The following is a 22,087-nucleotide window of genomic DNA, read 5'->3' on the forward strand; positions in this document are numbered from 1 at the left end:
CAGCTGTGTGAGGGAACTTACTGAGTCGAATAAAGGGTGTCAAGTACCTTTTTGCCTTTCCAGAGAAAATGTGTTATTTCTCTTGAGATTCTGCATCGCAAAATTTCCTCATGTCGCATTGAGGGGATAATTTTGGTGTGTTTCTTGTGTTGCGGCGGAAACCTGGGGGTGCTTCTCGAGTTGCGACGGGGACCTCAGGAACTCGCTGGGGTTACTTCTGAGAAGTCAGGTCCCCTTTGGTGTTGGAAGGGGAACTTCCGGTTTCCTCTCGAGCCCTTCAATGTGCACAGGGGCTCATCTCGAATTGAGTCCATCAAGTGTGTTCTCCTCTCCAAAGGGGACGGCTGTGTGAGGGAACTTTCTGAGTCGAATAAAGGGTGTCAAGTAACTTTGCCTTTCAAGCAGGAATATGGGATATCACTTGAGACTCTGCAACGCAAAATTTCCTCATTGAGGCGATAATTTTGTTGTGCTTCTCGTGTTGCGAAGGGGACCTCAGGAACTTTCTCGAGTTACTTCAGGGAATCAGGCCCTTTTTTTCCTGGAAGGAGAACTTCCGGATTACTCTTGAGCCCTTTAGTGGGAATAGGGCCTCTTCTGGAGTTGAGTCCATAAAGTGTGTTATCCTCTCCACTGAGGACGAATGTTAGGGACCATTCTGAGTCGGCTAAAGGGAGTCAAGTACCCTTTTGCCTTTCAAGCGGATATCTGGGTTTTCACTTGCGATTCTGCAGCGCAAATTTTCCTCATCTCACATTGTGGGGAAAATTTTGTGGTGTTTCTCCAATTGCGATGGGGACCTCAGAAACTTACTCGAGTTCCTTCAGGGAATCAGGTACCATTTGTGCTGAAAGGGGAACTTCCGGAATACTTTTGAGCCCTTTAATGGGAATAGGGCCTCTTCTCCAATTGAGTCCCTAAAGTGTGTCATCTTCCGCAATGGAACGGATATTATTGAACTTTCTGAGTGGCATAAAGTGTGTCAAGTACGCTTTTGCCTTTCAAGCGGGAATGTGGGATTTCTCTTGAGATTCTGCAGCGCAAAAAACCTCATCTCTCATTGAGGGGATAATTTTGTGGTCTTTCCCAAATTTCGGCGGGAAGCTGGGGGTACTTCTCGAGTTTCAACGCGGACCTCAGAAACTCACTGGAGTTACTTCAGGGAAGTCAGTTCCCCCATTGTGCTGGACGGGGAACTTCCGTATTACTCTCGAGGCCTTTAATGGGAATAGGGCCTCTTCTAGAGTTGAGTCCATAAATTGAGTATGCCTCTGAAATGGGGACGGATTTTTCGGAACTTTCTGAGGGGCATAGAGTATGCCAAGTTCCCTTTTGCCTTTCAAGCCGGAATGTGGGATTTCTCTTGAGATTCTGCAGCGCAAAATTTCCTTATCTCGCAGTGAGGGGAATATTTTGTGGTGTTTCTCGAAATGCGGTGGGACGCTGGGGGTACTTCTTGAGTTTAGATGGTGACCTCAGGAAGTCACTCAAGTTTCTTCAGGGAAGTCAGGTCCCCTTTTGTGCTGGAAGGGGAAATTCCGGATTAGCCTCGAGCCCTTTAATGGGAATAGGGCCTCTTCTGGAGTTGAGTCCATAAAGTGTGTATGTCTCTCCAATGGGGACGGATATTAGGGAACATTCTGAGTGGCATAAAGTGTGTCAAGTTCCCTTTTGCTTTCAAGCGGGCATGCGGGATTTCTCTTGAGATTCTACAGCAGAAAATTACCTCATCTCGCACTGAGGGGATAATATTGTGTCGTTTCTCGAGTTGGGACCAGAAGCAGGGGATACTTCTGGAGTTGATACGGGACCCTCAGGAACTCGCTCAGGTTGCTTCAGGGAAGTCAAGTACTTTTTTGTGTTGGAAGGGGAATTTCTTGATTACTCTCGAGCCTTTAAATGGGAATATAGCCTCTTTTCGATTTGAGTCCATGAAATGTGTTTTCCTCTCCAATGAGGAAGGATGTTAGGGAACATTCTGAGTCGCCAAAAGGGAGTCAGGTACCCTTATGCCTTTCAAGCTGGAATGTGGGATTTCTTTTGAGATTCTGCAGCGCAAGATTTCCTCATCTCACATTGAGGGGATAATTTTGTGGTGTTTCTCGAGTTGTGGCAGGAAGCAGGGAGTACTTCTCTAGTTCCAGCGGGAACCTCAGGAATTCGCTCGGGTTGCTTCAGGGAGGTCAAGTCCCCTTTTGTGTTGGAAGGGGAACTTCTACATGACTCTCGAGCTGTTAAATGTGAATAATGCCTCTTCTCGATTTGAGTTCATAAAGTGTGTTTTTCTCTCCACTGAGGAAGGTTGTTAGGGAACATTCTGAGTCGCCTAAAGGGAGTCAAGTACCCTTTTGCCCTTCAAGCGGGAATGTGGGATTTCTCTTGAGATTCTGCAGCGCAAAATTTCCTCATCTCCCATTGAGGGAATAATTTTGTTGAGTTTCTCGAGTTGCGAAGGGGACCTCAGAAACTTAACCGAGTTACTTCAGGAAATCAGGCCCCTTTTTTCCTTGAAGGAGAACTTCCGGATTACTCTTTAGCCCTTTAATGTGAATATGGCCTCTTCTGGAGTTGAGTCCATAAAGTGTGTTTTCCTCTCCACTGAGGACAAATGTTAGGGACCATTCTTAGTCGCCTAAAGGGAGTTAAGTAACCTTTTGCCTTTCAAGCGGAAATGTGGGATTTCACTTGAGATTCTGCAGCGCAAAATTTAATCATCTCACATTGTGGGGATAATTTTGTGGTGTTCTTGAGATGCGAATACCTCAGAAACTTACCCGAGTTACTTCAGGGAATCAGGTGCCATTTGTGCTGGAAGGGGATCTTCCGGAATACTTTTGAGCCATATAATGGGAATAGGGCCTCTTCTCCAGTTGAGTCCATAAAGTGTGATTTCCTCTCCAGTGGAGACGGAGCTTAGGGAACTTTCTGAGTGGCATAAAGTGTGTCAAGTAAGCTTTTGACTTTTAATGGTAATGTGGATTTTCTTTTGAGATTCTGCAGCGCAAAATTTCCTCATCTCGCATTGAGGTGATAATTGTGTGGTGTTTCTCCAGCTGTGGTGGGAAGCAGGTGGCACTTCTCTAGCTATGGCGGGCACCTCAGGAACTCGCTCGGGTTGCTTCAGGGAAGTCAAGTCGCCTTTTGTGTTGGAAGGGGTACTTCCGGATTACTGTCAAGAGGTTAAAAGGGAATATTGCCTCCTCTCCATTAAAGTCCATAAATTATGACCTTCTCTCCACTGAGGATGGATGTTAGGGAACATTCTGAGTCACCTAAAGGAAGCAAGTACCCTTCTGCCTTTCAAGCGGGAATGTGGGATTTCTCTTGAGATTCTGCAGCACAAAATTTCCTCATCTCCCATTGAGGGGATAATTTTGTGGTGTTTCTCAAGTTGCGGCGGGAAGCTGGGGGTACTTCTCGAGTTGCATTGGGGACCTCAGGAACTCGCTCGGGTTGCTTCAGGGAAATCAAGTCCTTTTTTGTGTTGGAAGGGGAACTTCCGGATTACTCTCGAGCTGTTAAATGGGAAAAATGCCTCTTCTCGATTTGAGTCCATAAAGTGTGTTTTCCTCTCCACTAAGGAAGGATGTTAGGGAACATTCTGAGTCGCATAAACGGAGTCAGTACACTTTTGCCTTTCAAGCCGGAATGTGGGATTTCTCTTGAGATTCTGCAGCGCAAAATTTCCTCATCTCGCAGTGAGGGGAATATTTTGTGGTGTTTCTCGAATTGCGGCGGGACGATGGGGGTACTTCTTGAGTTTAGATGGGGACCTCAGGAACTCACTCGAGTTTCTTCAGGGAAGTCAGGTCCCCTTTTGTGCTGGAAGGGGAACTTCCGGATTAGTCTCGAGCCCTTTAATGGGAATAGGGCCTCTTCTGGAGTTGAGTCCATAAAGTGTGTTCTCCTCTCCAATGGGGAAGGATGTTAGGGATCTTTCTGAGTGACATAAAGGGAGTCAAGTACGCTTTTGCCTTTCAATTGGGAATGTGGGATTTCTCTTCAGATTCTGCAGCGCAAAGTTTCCTTATCTCGCATTGAGGGGATAATTTTGTGGTGTTTCCCGAATTTCGGCGGGAAGCTGGGGGTTCTTCTCGAGTTTAAATGGGGACCTCATGAACTCACTGGAGTTACTTTAGGGAAGTCAGGTCCCCTTTAGTCCTGGACGGGGAACTTCCGGATTACTCTCGAGGCCTTTAAGGGAATAGGGGCTCTTCTGGAGTTGAGTCCATAAATTGTGTATGCCTCTGCAATGTGGATGGATTTTAGGGAACTTTCTGAGGAGCATAAAGTATGCCAAGTTCCCTTTTGCCTTTCAAGCGGGAATGTGGGATTTCTCCTCAGATTCTGCACCGCAAAATTACCTCATGTCGCATTGCGGGGATAATACTGTGTTGTTTCTCGAGTTGTGGTTGGAAGTAGGGGATACTTCTGGAGATGAAACGGGAACTTCAGGAACTCTCTCAGGTTGCTCCAGGAAAGTCAAGTCCCCTTTTGTGTTGGAAGGGGAACTTCTTGATTACTCTTGAGCCTGTAAATGGGAATATTGCCTCTTCTCGATTTGACTGCATGAAGAGTGTTCTCCTCTGCACTGAGGATGGATGTTAGGGAACATTCTGAGTCGCATAAAGGGAGTCAAGAACCATTTTGCCTTTCAAGAGGGAATGTGATATTTCTCTTGAGATTCTGCAGAGCAATATTTCTTCATCTCGCATTGAGGTGATAATTTTGTGGTGTATGTCCAGTTGCGGCGGGAACCTGGGGGTACTTCTCGAGTTGCGATGGGGACATCAGGAACTCGCTCGGGTTTCTTCAGTAAGGCAGGTCCCGTTTTGTGTTTGAAGGGGAACTTCCGGTTCACTATCGAGCCGTTAAGTGGGAATCGGTCCTCATCTCGAATTGAGTCCATAAAGTGTGTTCTCCTCTCCAATGGGCACTGCTGTGTGAGGGAACTTTCTGAATCGCATAAAGGGTGTTAAGAGTCCTTTTGCCTTTCAAGAGGGAATGTGGTATTTCTCTTGAGATTCTGCAGCGCAAAATCTCCTCATCTCGCACTGAGGAGATAATTTTGTAGTGTTTCTCGAGTTGCGGCTGGAGGCTAGGGTATTTCTCGAGTTGCGACGGGGACCTCAGGAACTCGCTTGGGTTGCTTCAGGGAAGTCAGGTCCCCTTTGGTGTTGGAAGGGGAACTTCCGGTTTACTCTCGATCCGTTTATTGGGAATTGGGCCTCATCTTGATTTGAGTCCGTAAAGTGTGTTCTCCTGTCCAATGAGGACGGCTGTGTGAGGGAACTTTCTGAGTCGCATAAAGGGTTTCAAGAACCGTTTTGCCTTTCAAGAGGGAATGTGGTATTTCTCTTGAGATTCTGTAACGCAAAATTTCCTATTCTTGCATTGAGGGGATATTTTGTGGTGTTTCTCGAGTTGCGGCGGGAAGCTGGGGGTACTTCTCAAGTTGCTATGCGTACCTCAGGAACTCACTTGGGTTTCTTCAGGTTAGGCAGGTCCCCTTTTTGTTGGAAGGGGAACTTCCGATTTACTCTCGAGCAGTTAATTGACAATAGTGCCTCATTTTGAATTGAGTACATAAAGTTCGTTCACCTCTCCAATGGGGACTGATGTTAGTGAAATTTCTGAGTCACATAAAGGATGTCAAGTACCCTTTTGCATTTCAAGAGGGAATATGGTATTTCTCTTGAGATTCTGCAGCGCAAAATATCCTCATCTCGCATTGAGGAGATAATTTTGTGGTGTATGTCAAGTTGTGGAGGGAATTTTGGATTACTTCTCGTGTTGCGACAGGGACCTCAGGAATTTGCTCGAGTTGCTTCTGGAAAGTCAGGTCCCCTTTTGTGTTGGAAGGGGAACTTCCGGTTTAGTCTGGAGCCGTTAAATGGGAATAGGGCCTCATCTCGAATTGAGTCCATAAAGTGTGTTCTCCTCTCCTATGGGGAATGATATTAGTGAAATTTCTGAGTCGCATAAACGGTATCAAGTACTTTTTGCCTTTCAAAAGGGAATAGTGGCATTTCTCTTGAGATTCTGCAGCGCAAAATTTCCTCTTCTCGCATTGAGGGGATAATTTTGTGGTGTTTCTCTAGTTGCGGCAGGAAGCTTGGGGTACTTCTCGAGTTGCCATGTGGACCTCAAGAACTTGCTTGGGTTTCTTCAGGTAAGGCAGGTCCCCTTTTGTGTTGGAAAGGGCACTTCCTGTTTACTCTCCAGACATTAAATGGGAATAGGGCTTCATCTCGAATTGAGTCCATAAAGTGTGTTCTCCTCTCCAATGGGGACGGCTGTGTGAGGGTACTTTCTGAGTCGCATAAAGGGTGTCAAGTACCCTTTTGCCTTTCAAGCGGGAATGTGGTATTTCTCTTGAGATTCTGCAGCGCACAATTTCCTCATCTCGCATTGAGGGGATAATTCTGTGGTGTTTGTCGAGTTGCGGCGGGATGCTGGGGGTGCTTCTCGAGTTGCAACGGGGACCTCAGGAAGTGGCTCGGATTGCTTCAGGGAAGTCAGGTCCCCTTTTGTTTTGGAACGGAAATTCCGGTTTACTTTCAAGCCGTTAATTGGGAATAGGGATTCATCTGGAGTTGAGTCCAAAAGGTGTTTTTTCCTCTCCAATGGGTACGGCTCTTTGAGCGAGCTTTCTGGGTCACATAAAGTGTGTCAAGTGACCTTTTGCCTTTCAAGCGGGTATGTGGGACTTCTCTTGAGATTTCGAATTGCAAAATTTCCTCATCTCGCATTGTGGGGATAATTTTGTTGTGTCTCGAGTTTCGGCTTGGATCTGGGGGTACTTCTCGAGTTGCAGAGTGGACCTCAGAAACTCGTTCGTGTTGCTTCAGGGAAGTCAGGTCCCCTTTTTTTGGAAGTGGAACTTCCAGATTACTCTCGAGCCTTTAAATGGGAATAGGTCTTCTTCTAGATTTGAGTCCCTGAAGTGTGTTCTCCGCTCCAATAAGTACGGGTGTTAGGAAACTATCTGAATCTCATAAAGTGTGTCAAGTGCCCTTTTGCCTTTCAAGCGGGAATGTGTGATTTCTATTTAATTGTGCAGTGCAAAATTTCCTCATCTCACATTGAGCGGATAATTTTTTGGTGTTTCCCCTTTGAGGCGGGAAGCTGGGGGTACTTCTCGAGTTGCGACGGGGACCTCAGGAACGCGCTTGTGTTGCTTCAGGGAAGTTAGTCACCCTTTTCTACTGAAACGGGAATTTCGGGATTACTCTTGAGTCGTTAAATGGGAATAGGGCCTCTTCCCAAGTTGAGTCCATAAATTGTGTTCTCCTCTCCAATGGTGATGGTTGTGTGAGGGAATTTTCTGAGTCGCATAAAGGGTGTCAAATACAGTGTTGCCTTTCCAGTGGAACGTGGGATTTCTCTTGAATTGTGCAGCGGAATATTTTCCTGATCTCGCATTGAGGGGATAAATTTGTGGTGTTTCTAGAGTTGCGGCGGGAACCTGGTTGAACTTCTCAGGTAGCGAAGAGGACCTCAGGAATTCTCTCTGGCTGCTTCAGGGAAGTCAGGAACCCTTTTGTGTTGGAAGGGGAATTTCGGGATTACTGTTGAGCCTTTAAATGGGAATAGGGACTTTCTCGAGTTAAGTCTGTAAAGTGTGTTCTCCTCTCCAATGGGGACGACTGTTTGAAGGAATTTTTTGAGTCTCACCCGGCTGTACAAAAGGGAGAAATACCAGCCCCACCCGCGCAGACACGAGAGATGCCGGCCCAGGCGGCTGAGACACCAGAGACACGGGCCTTGACGGCGCAGACGCGAGAGAGGCCTTCCCCAACCGCACAGATGGGAGAGAACCCGGCCCCGCCCGCGCAGACGCAAGAGACCTCGGCCCCGCCCACTCAGACGCTATTGTTGCTGGTGCCCCCCGCGCAGATGCAAGAGAAGCCGGCCCTGCCTGCGCAGATGCGAGAGACCCTTGCCCCGCCTGCGCAGACGTGAGAGACCCCTGCCCCGCCCGCCCAGTAGGGAGAAACCCCGACCCCGCCCACCAGACGCGGGATACGCAGGCCCCGCCAGCGCAGACTTGAGAGAAGCCGGCCCTGGCTCAACTGACCATGCAGAGATGCGCAGCGGTGAGGAGCGACCCCATGCCTGAGGCCAGGGCAGGCGGCCGAGAGGAGGTACCCCACCTCCAATAGGCGGTGGCTGTGCGGGGGTGGTCCGAGAGGAGGTACTCACGTTCAAGGTCAGGATTGGCGGCCTTGAGGACATACCCCTCATCCAAGGTAAGGTGCAGCAGCTGTGCTTTCTTGGAGAAGCTGTGAAGAGATATCCCACACCCAAGGTAAGAGAAACTCAAATCAGATGGTAGGTATTGTGAGGGGGCATCAGAGCGCAGACACACTGAAATCATAATCACAGGAATCTAGTCGATCTGATCACATGGACCACAGCCGAATGTGGTCCACTGGAGAAGGGAATGGCAAACCACTTCAGTATACTTGCCTTGAGAACCCCATGAACAGTATCAAAGGGCAAAATGACAGGATACTGAATGAGGAATTCCCCAGGTCGGTAGGTGCCCAGTATGCTACTGGAGATCAGTGGAGAAATCACTCTAGAAGGAATGAAGGGATGGAGCAAAAGCATAACCAGTACCTGGTTGTAGATGTGACCAGTGATAGAAGCAAGGTCCGGTGCTGTAAAGAGCAATATTGCATAGGAACCTGGAATGTTAGGTCCAGGAATCAAGGCAAATTGGAAGCGGTCAAACAGGAGATGGCAAGAGTGAACATAGACATTCTAGGAATCAGTGAATTAAAATGGACTGGAATGTGTGAATTTAACGCAGATGACCATTATATATATACTACTGTGGGCAGAAATCCCTTAGAAGAAATGGTGTAGCCATAATGGTCAACAAGAGACTCCGAAATGCAGTACTTGGATGCAGTCTTAAAAACGACAGAATGATCTCCGTTCGTTTCCAAGGCAAACCATTCAACATTACAGTAATCCAGGCCTATGCCCCAACCACTAACGCTGAAGAAGCCGAAGTTGAACGGTTCTATGAAGACCTACAAGACCTTTTAGGACTAACACCCAAAAAGATGTCCTTTTCATTCTAGGGGACTGGAATGCAAAAGTAGGAAGTCAAGAAACACCTGGAGTAACAGGCAAATTTGGCCGTGGAGCACGGAATGAAGCAGGGCCAAGTCTAATAGAGTTTTGTCAAGAGAACGCACTGGTCATAGCAAACTCCCTCTTCCAACAACACAAGAGAAGACTCTACACGTGGACATCACCAGATGGTTAACACCGAAATCAGATTGATTCTATTCTTTGCAGCCAAAGATGGAGAAGCTGTATACAGTTAGCAAAAACAAGACCAGGAGCTGACTGTGGCTCAGATCATGAACTCCTTATTGCCAAATTCAGACTTAAATTGAAGAAAGTAGGGAAACCCCTAGACATTTCAGATATGACCTCAATCAAATCCCTTATGATTATAAAGTGGAAGTGAGAAATAGATTTAAGGCACTAGATCTGATAGATAGAGTGCCTGATGAACTCTGGATGGAGGTTCGTGACATTGTACAGGAGACAGGGACCAAGAGCATCCCCATGGAAAAGAAATGCAAAAAAAAGCAAAATGGCTGTCTGAGGTGGCCTTACAAATAGCTGTGAAAAGAAGAGAAGCGAAAAGCAAAGGAGAAAGGGAAAGATATAAGCATTAGAATGCAGAGTTCCAAAGAATAGCAAGGAGAGGTAAGAAAACCTTCCTCAGTGATCAATGAAAAGAAATAGAGGAAAACAACAGAATAGGAAAAACAAGAGATCTCTTCAAGAACATTAGAGATTCCAAGGGAACATTTCATGCAAAGATGGGCTCGATAAAGGACAGAAATGGTATGGACCTAACGGAAGCAGAAGATATTAAGAAGAGGTGGCAAGAATACACAGAAGAACTGTACAAAAAAGATCTTCACGACCAGGATAGTCACGAAAATGTGATCACTGGCCTAGAGCCAGACATCTTGGAATGTGAATTCAAGTGTGCCTTAGAAAGCAACACTACGAACAAAGCTAGAGGAAGTGATGGAATTCCAGTTGAGCTATTTCAAATCTTGAAAGATGATGCTGTGAAAGTGCTGCACTCAATATGCCAACAAATTTGGAAAACTCAGCAGTGGCCACAGGACTGGAAAAGGTCAGTCTTCATTCTAATCCCAAAGAAAGGCAATGCCAAAGAATGCTCAAGCTACCGCACAATTGCACTCATCTCACACGCTAGTACAGTCATGCTCAAAATTCTCCAAGCCAGGCTTCAGCAATATGTGATCCGTGAACTCCCATATGTTCAAGCAGGTTTTAGAAAAGGCAGAGGCACCAGAGATCAAATTGCCAACATCCGCTGGATCATGGAGAAAGCGAGAGAGGTCCAGAAAAACATCTATTTCTGCTTCATTGACTATGCCAAAGCCTTTGACTGTGTGGATCTCAATAAACTGTGGAAGATTCTGAAAAAGATGGGAATACGAGACCACCTGACCTGCCTCTTTAGAAACCTGTATGCAGGTCAGGAAGCAGCAGTCAGAACTGTGCATGGAACAACAGACTGGTTCCAAATAGGAAAAGGAGTACGTCAAGGCTGTATATTGTAATCTTACTTATTTAAATTATATGCAGAGTGCATCATGAGAAATGCTGGGCTGGAAGAAGAACAACTGGAATCACGATTGCTGGGAGAAATATCAATAACCTCAGATATGCAGATGACACGACCTTTAGGGCATAAAGTGAGGAAGCACTCAAAAGCCTCTTGATGAAAGTGAAAGAGGAGAGTGAAAAGGTTGGCTTGAAGCTCACCATTCAGAAAACAAGGGTGATGGAATCTGGTCCCAACACTTTACGGGAAATAGATGGAAAAACAGTGGAAACAGTGTCACACTTTATTTTTGGGGGCTCCACAATCACTGCAGATGCTGATTGAAGCCATGATATTAAAAGGCGCTTACTCCTTGGAAGGAAAGTTATCATCAACCTTGATAGTATATTAAAAAGCAGAGACATCATTTTGCCAAAAAAGCTCCATCTAGTCAAAGCTATGGTTTTTCCCGTGGTCATGTATGGATGTGAGAGTTGTACTGTGAAGAAAGCTGACGGCCGAAGAACAGATGCTTTCGAACTGTGGTATTGGAGAAGACTATTGAGAGTCCCTTGTACTGCAAGAAGATCCAACCAGTTCATTCTAAGGGAGATCAATCGTCGGTGTTCATTGGATGGACTGATGCTAAAGCTGAAACTGCAATACTTCGGCCACCTCATGCGATGAGTTGACTCACTGGAAAAGATCCTGATGCTAGGAGAGGTTGGGGGCTGGAGGAGAAGGGGACGACAGAGAATGAGATGGCTGGATAGCATCACCGACTCTGTGGCCATGAGCTTGAGTGAACTCCGGGTGTTGGTGTAGGACAGGGAGGCCTAGTGTACAGTGATTCATGGGGTCGGACACGACTGAGCGACTGAACTGAACTGAACAGAATAAAGTGTGTCAAATATCCTTTTCCGTTTCAGGCGGGAATGTGGGATTTCTCTTGAAATTCTGAGGCGCAAAATTTCTTCATCTCCCATTGAGGGGATAATTTTGTGGTGTTTCTCGAATTGCGGCGGGAAGCTGGGGGTATTCCTCAAGGTGCGAAGGGGACCTCAGGAACTCACTCGAGTTACTTCAGGGAAGTTAGGTCCCCGTTTGTGCTGGAAGGGGTTCTTCCGGATTACTCTCGAGCTGTTAAATGGGAAAAATGCCTCTTCTCGATTTGAGTCCATAAAGTGTGTTTTCCTCTCCACTGAGGATGTTAGGGAACATTCTGAGTCGCATAAACGGAGTCAGTACCCTTTTGCCTTTCAAGCCAGAATGTAGGATTTCTCTTGAGATTCTGCAGCGCAAAAAACCTCATCTTTCATTGAGGGGAATATTTTGTGGTGTTTCTCGAATTGCGGCGGGACGCTGGGGGTACTTCTTGAGTTTAGATGGCGACCTCAGGAACTCACTCGAGTTTCTTCAGGGAAGTCAGGTCCCCTTTTTTGCTGGAAGGGGAACTTCCGGATTAGTCTCGAGCCCTTTAATGGGAATAGGGCCTCTTCTGGAGTTGAGTCCATAAAGTGTGTTATCCTCTCCACTGAGGATGAATGTTAGGGACCATTCTGAGTCGGCTAAAGGGAGTCAAGTACCCTTTTGCCTTTCAAGCGGATATCTGGGATTTCACTTGAGATTCTGCAGCGCAAATTTTCCTCATCTCACATTGTGGGGAAAATTTTGTGGTGTTTCTCCAGTTGCGATGGAGACCTCAGAAAATTACTCGAGTTACTTCAGGGAATCAGGTACCATTTGTGCTGGAAGGGGAACTTCCGGAATACTTTTGAGCCCTTTAATGGGAATAGGGTCTCTTCTCCAGTTGAGTCCCTAAAGTGTGTTATCTTCTCCAATGGGACGGATATTTTTGAACTTTCCGAGTGGCATAAAGTGTGTCAAGTACACTTTTGCCTTTCAAGCGGGAATGTGGGATTTCTCTTGAGATTCTGCAGCGCAAAAAACCTCATCTCTCATTGAGGGGATAATTTTGTGGTGTTTCTTGAATTGAGGCGGGAAGATGGGGGTGGAAGTCAAGTCCACTTTTGTGTCGGAAGGGGAACTTCCGGAATACTCTCGAGCCATTAAAAGGGAATATTGCCTCTTCTCCATTTCAGTCCATAAAATATGTTCTCCTCTCCACTGAGGATGGATGTTAGGGAATATTCTGAATCGCATAAAGGGAGTCAAGTACCCTTTTGCCTTTCAAGCGGGAATGTGGAATTTCACTTGAGATTCTGCAGCGCAAATTTTCCTCATCTCGCATTGAGGGGATAATTTTGTGGTGTTTCTCGAATTGAGGCGGGAATATGGGGGTACTTCTGGAGTTGCGACGGGGACCTCAGGAACTCACTCCAGTTACTTCAGGGAAGTCAGGACCCCTTTTGTTCTTGAACGGGAGCTTCCGGATTACTCTGGAGCCCTTTAAATGTAATAGGGCCTCTTCTGGAGTTGACTCCATAAAGTGTGTTCTCCTCTCCAATGGGGAAGGATGTTAGGGAACTTTCTGAGTGACATAAAGGGAGTCAAGTACGCTTTTGCCTTTCAATTGGGAATGTGGGATTTCTCTTCAGATTCTGCAGCGCAAAGTTTCCTCCTCTCGCATTGAGGGGATAATTTTGTGGTGTTTCCCGAATTTCAGCGGGAAGCTGGGGGTACTTCTCGAGTTTCAACGAGGACCTCAGGAACTCACTGGAGTTACTTCAGGGAAGTCAGTTCCCCCATTGTGCTGGACGGGCAACTTCCGGATTACTCTGGTTCCCTTTAACGGGAATAGGGGCTCTTCTGGAGTTGAGTCCATAATTGAGTACACCTCTGCAATGAGGACGGATTTTAGGGAACTTTCTGAGGGGCATAAAGTATGCCAAGTTCCCTTTTGCCTTTCAAGCGGGAATGTGGGATTTCCCTTGAGATTCTGCAGCGCAAAATTACCTCATGTCGCATTGAGGGGATAATATTGTGTTGTTTCTCGAGTTGTGGTGGGAAGTAGGGGATACTTCTGGAGTTGAAACGGGAACCTAAAGAACTCTCTCGGTTTGCTCCAGGGAAGTCAAGTTCCTTTTTGTGTTGGAAGGGGAACTTCTTGATTACACTTGAGCCTTTAAATGGGAATATTGCCTCTTTTCGATTTGAGTCCATGAGGTGTGTTTTCCTCTCCACTGTGGAAGGATGTTACGGAACATTCTGAGTCGCATAAACGGAGTCAGTACCCTTTTGCCTTTCAAGCCGGAATGTAGGATTTCTCTTGAGATTCTGCAGCGCAAAATTTCCTCATCTCGCAGTGAGGGGAATATTTTGTGGTGTTTCTCGAATTGCGGCGGGACGCTGGGGGTACTTCTTGAGTTTAGATGGCGACCTCAGGAACTCACTCGAGTTTCTTCAGGGAAGTCAGGTCCCCTTTTGTGCTGGAAGGGGAACTTCCGGATAAGTCTCGAGCCCTTTAATGGGAATAGGGCCTCTTCTGGAGTTGAGTCCATAAAGTCTGTATGTCTCTCCAATAGGGGCGGATATTAGGGAACATTCTGAGTGGCATAAAGTGTGTCAAGTTCCCTTTTGCTTTCAAGCGGGAAGGCGGGATTTCTCTTGAGATTCTACAGCAGAAAATTACCTCATCTCGCACTGAGGGGATAATATTGTGTCGTTTCTCGAGTTGGGGCCGGAAGCTGGGGATACTTCTGGAGTTGAGACGGGACCCTCTGGAACTCGCTCAGGTTGCTTCAGGGAAGTCAAGTACGTTTTTGTGTTGGAAGGGGAACTTCTTGATTACTCTCGAGCCTTTAAATGGGAATATAGCCTCTTTTCGATTTGAGTCCATGAAGTGTGTTTTCCTCTCCAAAGAGGAAGGATGTTAGGGAACATTCTGAGTCGCCTAAAGGGAGTCAGGTACCCTTATGCCTTTAAAGCTGTAATGTGGGATTTCTTTTCAGATTCTGCAGCGCAAGATTTCCTCATCTCACATTGAGGGGATAATTTTGTGGTGTTTCTCGAGTTGTGGCAGGAAGCAGGGAGTACTTCTCTAGTTCCAGCGGGGACCTCAGGAATTCGCTCGGGTTGCTTCAGGGAAGTCAAGTCCCCTTTTGTGTTTGAAGGGGAACTTCCGGATGACTCTCGAGCTGTTACATGTGAATAATGCCTCTTCTCGATTTGAGTCCATAAAATGTGTTTTCCTCTCCACTGAGGAAGGTTGTTAGGGAACATTCTGAGTCGCCTGAAGGGAGTCAAGTACCCTTTTGCCCTTCAAGCGGGAATGTGGGATTTCTCTTGAGATTCTGCAGCGCAAAATTTCCTCATCTCACATTGAGGGAATAATTTTGTTGTGTATCTCGAGTTGCGAAGGGGACCTCAGAAACTTACCCGAGTTACTTCAGGAAATCAGGCCCCTTTTTTCCTGGAAGGAGAACTTCCGGATTACTCTTGAGCACTTTAATGGGAATATGGCCTCTTCTGGAGTTGAGTCCATAAAGTGTGCTTTCCTCTCCACTGAGGAAGGATGTTAGGGAACATTCTGAGTCGCATAAACGGAGTCAGTACCCTTTTGCCTTTCAAGCCGGAATGTGGGATTTCTCTTGAGATTCTCATCGCAAAATTTCCTCATCTCGCAGTGAGGGGAATATTTTGTGGTGTTTCTCGAATTGCGGCGGGACGCTGGGGGTACTTCTTGAGTTTAGATGGGGACCTCAGGAACTCACTCGTGTTTCTTCAGCGAAGTCAGGTCCCCTTTTGTGCTGGAAGGGGAACTTCCGGATTAGTCTCGAGCCCTTTAATGGGAATAGGGCCTCTTCTGGAGTTGAGTCCATAAAGTGTGTTCTGCTCTCCAATGGGGAAGGATGTTAGGGATCTTTCTGAGTGACATAAAGGGAGTCAAGTTCGCTTTTGCCTTTCAATTGGGAATGTTGGATTTCTCTTCAGATTGTGCAGCGCAAAGTTTCCTCATCTCGCATTGAGGGGATAATTTTGTGGTGTTTCCCGAATATCGGCGGGAAGCTGGGGGTACTTCTGGAGTTGCGATGGGGACATCAGGAACTCGCTCGGGTTTCTTCAGGTAAGGCAGGTCCCGATTTATGTTTGAAGGGGAACTTCCGGTACACTATCGAGCCGTTAAGTGGGAATCAGTCCTCATCTCGAATTGAGTCCATAAAGGAGAGGTTCGGGGCTGGAGGAGAAGGGGACGACAGAGAATGAGATGGCTGGATAGCATCACCGGCTCTGTGGCCATGAGTTTGAGTGAACTCCGGGAGTTGGTATAGGACAGGAGGCCTAGCGTACAGTGATTCATGGGGTCGCGGAGAGTCGGACACGACTGAGGGACTGAACTGAACTGAACTGTATAAAGTGTGTCAAATACACTTTTCCCTTTCAGGCAGGAATGTGGGATTTCTCTTGAAATTCTGCAGCGCAAAATTTCTTCATCTCGCATTGAGGGGATAATTTTGTATTGTTTCACGAATTGCGGCGGGAAGCTGAGGGTATTCCTCGAGTTGCAACGGGGACCTCAGGAACTCGCTGGGGTTGCTTCAGGGAAGTCAGGTCCCCTTTGGTGTTGGAAGGGGATTGCCGGTTTCCTCTCGAGCTCTTCAATGTGCACAGGGGCTCATCTCGAATTGAGTCCGTAAAGTGTGTTCTCTCCAAAGGGGACGGCTGTGTGAGGGAACTTTCTGAGTCGATTAAAGGGTGTCAAGTACCTTTTTGCCTTTCCAGAGGGAAAGTGGTATTTCTCTTGAGATGCTGCATCGCCAAATTTCCTCATCTCGTATGGAGGGGATAATTTTGGGGTTTTTCTCGAGTTGCGGCGGGAAGCTGCGGGTGCTTATCGAGTTGCGACGGGGACCTCAGGAACTCGTTGGGGTTGCTTCAGGGAAGACAGGTGCCCTTTGGTGTTGGAAGGGGAACTTCCGGTTTCCTCTCGAACCCTTCAATGTGCACAGGGGCTCCTCTTGAATTGAGTCGGTAAAGTGGGTTCTCCTCTCCAAAGGGGACGGCTCTGTGAGGGAAATTCTGAGTCGAATAAACGGTGTCAAGTACCTTTTTGCCTTTCCAGAGGAAATGAGGTATTTCTCTTGAGATGCTGCATCGCCAAATTTCCTCAGCTCGCATGGAGGGGATAATTTGGGGTGTTTCTCGAGTTACGGTGGGAAGCTAGGGGTGCTTCTCGAGTAGCAAAGGGGACCTCAGCAACTCGCTGGGGTTGCTACGGGAAAGTCAGGTCCCCTTGGTGTTGGAAGGGGAACTTCCGGTTTCCTCTCTAGCCCTTCAATGTGCACAGGGGCTCCTCTCGAATTGAGTCCGTAAAGTGTGTTCTCCTCTCCAAATGGGATGGCTGTGTGAGGGAACACTCTGAGTCGAATAAAGGTTGTCAAGTACCTTTTTGCCTTTCCAGAGGGAATGTGGGATTTCTCTTGAGATGCTGCATCGCCAAAGTTCCTCATCTCGCCTGGAGGGTATAATTTTGGGGTGTTTCTCGAGTTGCGGCGGGAAGCTGGCGGTGCTTCTCGAGTTGCGACGGGTACCTCAGGAACTCGCTGGGGTTGCTTCAGGGAAGTCAGGTCCTCTTTGGTGTTGGAAGGGGAACTTCCGGTTTCCTCTCGAGCCCTTCAATGTGCACAGGGGCTCCTCTCGAATTGAGTCCGTAAACTGTGTTCTCCTCTCCAAAGGGGACGGCTGTGTGAGGGAACTTTCTGAGTCGAAACAGGGTGTCAAGTACCTTTTTGCCTTTCCAGAGGGAATGTGGTATTTCTCTTGAGATGCTGCATCGCAAAATTTCCTCATCTCGCATGGAGGGGATAATTTTGGGGTGTTTCTCGAGTTGAGGCGGGAAGCTGGGTGTGCTTCTCGAGTTGCGACGAGGACCTCAGGAACTCGCTGCGGTTGCTTCAGGGAAGTCAGGTCCCCTTTGGTGTTGGAAGCGGAACTTCCGGTTTCCTCTCGAGCCCTACAAAATGCACAGGGGATCCTCTCGAATAAAGTCAGTAAAGTGTGTTCTCCTCTCCAAAGGGGACGGCTGTGTGAGGGAACTTTCTGAGTCGAATAAAGGGTGTCAAGTACCTTTTGCCCTTTCCAGAGGGAATGTGGTATTTCTCCTGAGATGCTGCATCGCATAATTTCCTCATCTGGCATGGAGGGTATAATTTTGGGGTGTTTCTCGAGTTGCGGCGCGAAGGTGGGTGTGCTTCTCGAGTTGCGACGGGGACCTCAGGAACTCGCTGGGGTTGCTTCAGGGAAGCCAGGTCCCCTTTGGTGTTACAGGGGGATCTTCCGGTTTCCTCTCGAGCCCTTTAATGTGCACAGGGGCTCCTCAGGAATTGAGTCCGTTAAGTGTGTTCTCCTCTCCAAAGGGGACGGCTGTGTGAGGGCAATTTCTGAGTCGAATAAAGGGTGTCAAGTACCTTTTTGCCTTTCAAGAGGGAATGTGGTATTTCTCTTCAGATGCTGCATCGCAAAATTTCCTCATCTCGCATTGAGGGAATAATTTTGGTGTGTTTCTCGAGTTGCGGCGGGAAGCTGGGAGTGCTTCAAGAATTGTGACAGGGACCTCAGGAACTTGCTGAGGTTGCTTCAGAGAAGTCAGATCCCCTTTGCTGTTGGAAGGGGAACTTTCGGGTTCCTCTCGAGCCCTTAAATGTGCACAGGGGCTCTCTTGAATTGAGTCCATAAAGTGTGTTCTCCTCTAAAAGGGGACGGCTGTGTGAGGGAATATTCTGATTCGAATAAAGGGTGTCAAGTACCCTTTTGCCTTTCAAGAGGGAATGTGGTATTTCTCTTGAGATTCTGCATCGCAAAATTTCCTCATCTCGCATGGAGTGTATACTTTTATGGTGTTTCTCGAGTTGCGGTGGGAAGCTTGTGGTGCTTCTCGAGTTTGGACGGGGACCTCAGGAACTCCCTGGGGTTACTTCAGGGAAGTCAGGTCCCCTTTCGATTAGAAGGGGAACTTCCTGGTTCCTCTCCAGCCCTTAAATGTGCACAGGGCCTCATTTCGAATTGAGTCCATACAGTGTGTTCTCCTCTCCAAAGGGGATGGCTGTGTGAGGGAACTTTCTGTGGCGAATAAAGGGTGTCAAGTACCTTTTTGCCTTTCAAGAGGGAATGTGGTATTTCTCTTTAGATGCTGCATCGCAAAATGTCCTCATCTCGCATTGAGAGGATAATTTTGGGGTGTTTCTCGAGTTGAGGCGGGAAGCTGGGGGTGCTTCAAGGGTTGCGACGGGGACCTCAGGAACTCGCTGGGATTGCTTGAGGGAAGTCAGGTCCCCTTTGGCGGTGGAAGGGAAACTCCGGGTTCCTATGGAGCCCTTAAATGTGCACAGGGGCTCATGTCGAATTGAGTCCATAAAGTGTGTTCTCCTCTAAAAGGGGACGGCTGTGTGAGGGCACTTTCTGAGTCGAATAAAGGTTGTCAAGTACCTTTTTGCCTTTCAAGAGGGAATGTGGTATTTCTCTTGAGATGCTGCATCGCAAAATTTCCTCATCTCGCTTGGCGGGGATAATTTTGGAGTGTTTCTCGAGTTGCGGAGGGAAGCTGGGGGTGCTTCTCAAGTTGCGACGCGGACCTCAGGAACTCGCTGGGGTTGCTTCAGGGAAGTCAGGTCCCCTTTGGTGCTGGAAGGGGAACTTCCCGGTTCCTCTAGAGCCCTTGAATGTGCACAGTGGCTCATCTCGAATTGAGTCCATAAAGTGTGTTCTCCTCTAAAAGGGACGGCTGTGTGAGGGAACTTTGTGAGTCGAATAAAGGGTGTCAAGTACATTTTTGCCTTTCAAGAGGGAATGTGGTATTTCTCTTGAGATGCTGCATCGCAAAATTTCCTCCTCTCGTATTGAGGGGATAATTTTCGGGTGTTTTTCGAGTTGTGGCACGTAGCTGGTGGTGCTTCAAGAGTTGCGACGGGGACCTCAGGATCTCGCTGTGTTTGCTTCAGGGATGTCACGTCCCCTTTGTTGTTGGAAGGGAAACTCCCGGGTTCCTCTCGAGCCCTGAAATGTGCACAGGGGCTCATCTTGAATTGAGTCCATAAAGTGTGGTCTCCTCTCCAAAGGTCACGGCTGTGTGAGTGAACATTCTCAGCCGAATAAAGGGTGTCAAGTACCTTTTTGCCTTTCAAGCGGTAATGTGGGATTTCTCTTGAGATTCTGCAGCGCAAAATTTCCTCATCCCCCATTGAGGGGATAATTTTGTGGTGTTTCTCGAGTTGCGGCGGGAAGCTGGGGGTACTTCTCGAGGTGCGTTGGGGACCTCAGGAACTCGCTTGGGTTGCTTCAGGGAAGTCAAGTCCTTTTTTGTGTTGGAAGGGGAACTTCCGGATTACTCTCGAGTTGTTAAATGGGAAAAATGCCTCTTCTCGATTTGAGTCCATAAAGTGTGTTTTCCTCTCCACTGAGGAAGGATGTTAGGGAACATTCTGAGTCGCATAAACGGAGTCAGTTCCCTTTTGCCTTTCAAGCTGGAATGTAGGATTTCTCTTGAGATTCTGCAGCGCAAAATTTCCTCATCTCGCAGTGAGGCGAATATTTTGCGGTGTTTCTCGAATTGCGGTGGGACGCTGGGGGTACTTCTTGAGTTTAGATGGCGACCTCAGGAACTCACTCGAGTTTCTTCAGGGAAGTCAGGTTCCCTTTTGTGCTGGAAGGGGAACTTCCGGATTAGTCTGGAACCCTTTAATGGGAATAGGGCCTCTTCTGGAGTTGAGTCCATAAAGTGTGTATACCTCTCCAATGGGGACGGATGTTAGGGAACATTCTGAGTGGAATAAAGTGTGTCAAGTTCCCTTTTGCTTTCAAGTGGGAAGGCGGGATTTCTCTTGAGATTCTGCAGCAGAAAATTACCTCATCTCGCACTTGTTTCGTTTCTCGAGTTCGGGCGGGAAGCAGGGGGTACTTCTGGAGTTGAGACGGGACCCTCAGGAACTCGCTCAGGTTGCTTCAGGGAAGTCAAGTACTTTTTTGTGTTTGAAGCGGAACTTCTTGATTACTCTCGAGCCTTTAAATGGGAATATAGCCTCTTTTCGATTTGAGTCCATGAAGTGTGTTTTCCTCTCCACTGAGGACGGATGTTAGGGAACATTCTGAGTCGCCTAAAGGGAGTCAGGTACCATTATGCCTTTCAAGCCGGAATGTGGGATATCACTTGAGACTCTGCAGCGCAAAATTTCCTCATTGAGGGGATAATTTTGTTGTGCTTCTGGAGTTGCGAAGAGGACCTCAGGAACTTTCTCGAGTTACTTCAGGGAATCAGGCCCTTTTTCTCCTTGAAGGAGAACTTCCGGATTACTCTTTAGCCCTTTAATGGGAATAGGGCCTCTTCTGGAGTTGAGTCCATAAAGTGGGTTCTCCTCTCCAATGGGGAAGGATGTTAGGGAACTTTCTGAGTGACATAAAGGGAGTCAAGTAAGCTTTTGCCTTTCAATTGGGAATGTGGGATTTCTCTTCAGATTCTGCAGCGCAAAGTTTCCTCCTCTCGCATTGAGGGGATAATTTTGTGGTGTTTCCCGAATTTCGGCGGGAAGCTGGGGGTACTTCTCGAGTTTCAACGGGGACCTCAGGAACTCACTGGAGTTACTTCAGGGAAGTCAGTTCCACCATTGTGCTGGATGGGGAAATTCCAGATTACTCCGGAGCCCTTTAATGGGATCAGGGGCTCTTTTGGAGTTGAGTCCATAAATTGAGTACGCCTCTGCAATGGGGACGGATTTTAGGGAACTTTCTGAGGGGCATAAAGTATGCCAAGTTCCCTTTTGCCTTTCAAGCGTGACTGTGGGATTTCCCTTGAGATTCTGCAGCGCAAAATTACCTCATGTCGCATTGAGGGGATAATATTGTGTTGTTTCTCGAGTTGTGGTGGGAAGTAGGGGATACTTCTGGAGTTGAAACGGGAACCTAAGGAACTGTCTCAGTTTGCTCCAGGGAAGTCAAGTTCCCTTTTGTGTTGGAAGGGGAACTTCTTGATTCCTCTTGAGCCTTTAAATGGGAATATTGCCTCTTTTCGATTTGAGTCCATGAGGTGTGTTTTCCTCTCCACTGAAGAAGGTTGTTAGGGAACATTCTGAGTCGCATAAACGGAGTCAGTACCCTTTTGCCTTTCAAGCCGGAATGTAGGATTTTTCTTGAGATTCTGCAGCGCAAAATTTCCTCATCTCGCAGTGAGGGGAATATTTTGTGGTGTTTCTCGAATTGCGGCGGGACGCTGGGGGTACTTCTTGAGTTTAGATGGCGACCTCAGGAACTCACTCGAGTTTCTTCAGGGAAGTCAGGTCCCCTTTTGTGCTGGAAGGGGAACTTCCGGATTAGTCTCGAGCCCTTTAATGGGAATAGGGCCTCTTCTGGAGTTGAGTCCATAAAGTGTGTATGTCTCTCCAATGGGGACGGATATTAGGGAACATTCTGAGTGGCATAAAGTGTGTCAAGTTCCCTTTTGCTTTCAAGCGGGAAGGCGGGATTTCTCTTGAGATTCTACAGCAGAAAATTACCTCATCTCGCACCGAGGGGATAATATTGTGT

The sequence above is a fragment of the Moschus berezovskii genome, chromosome 2 (assembly GCF_049115385.1).
Source record: "Moschus berezovskii isolate FMDL1 chromosome 2, NW_MosBer_1.0, whole genome shotgun sequence".
Classification (NCBI taxonomy): Eukaryota; Metazoa; Chordata; class Mammalia; order Artiodactyla; family Moschidae; genus Moschus; species Moschus berezovskii.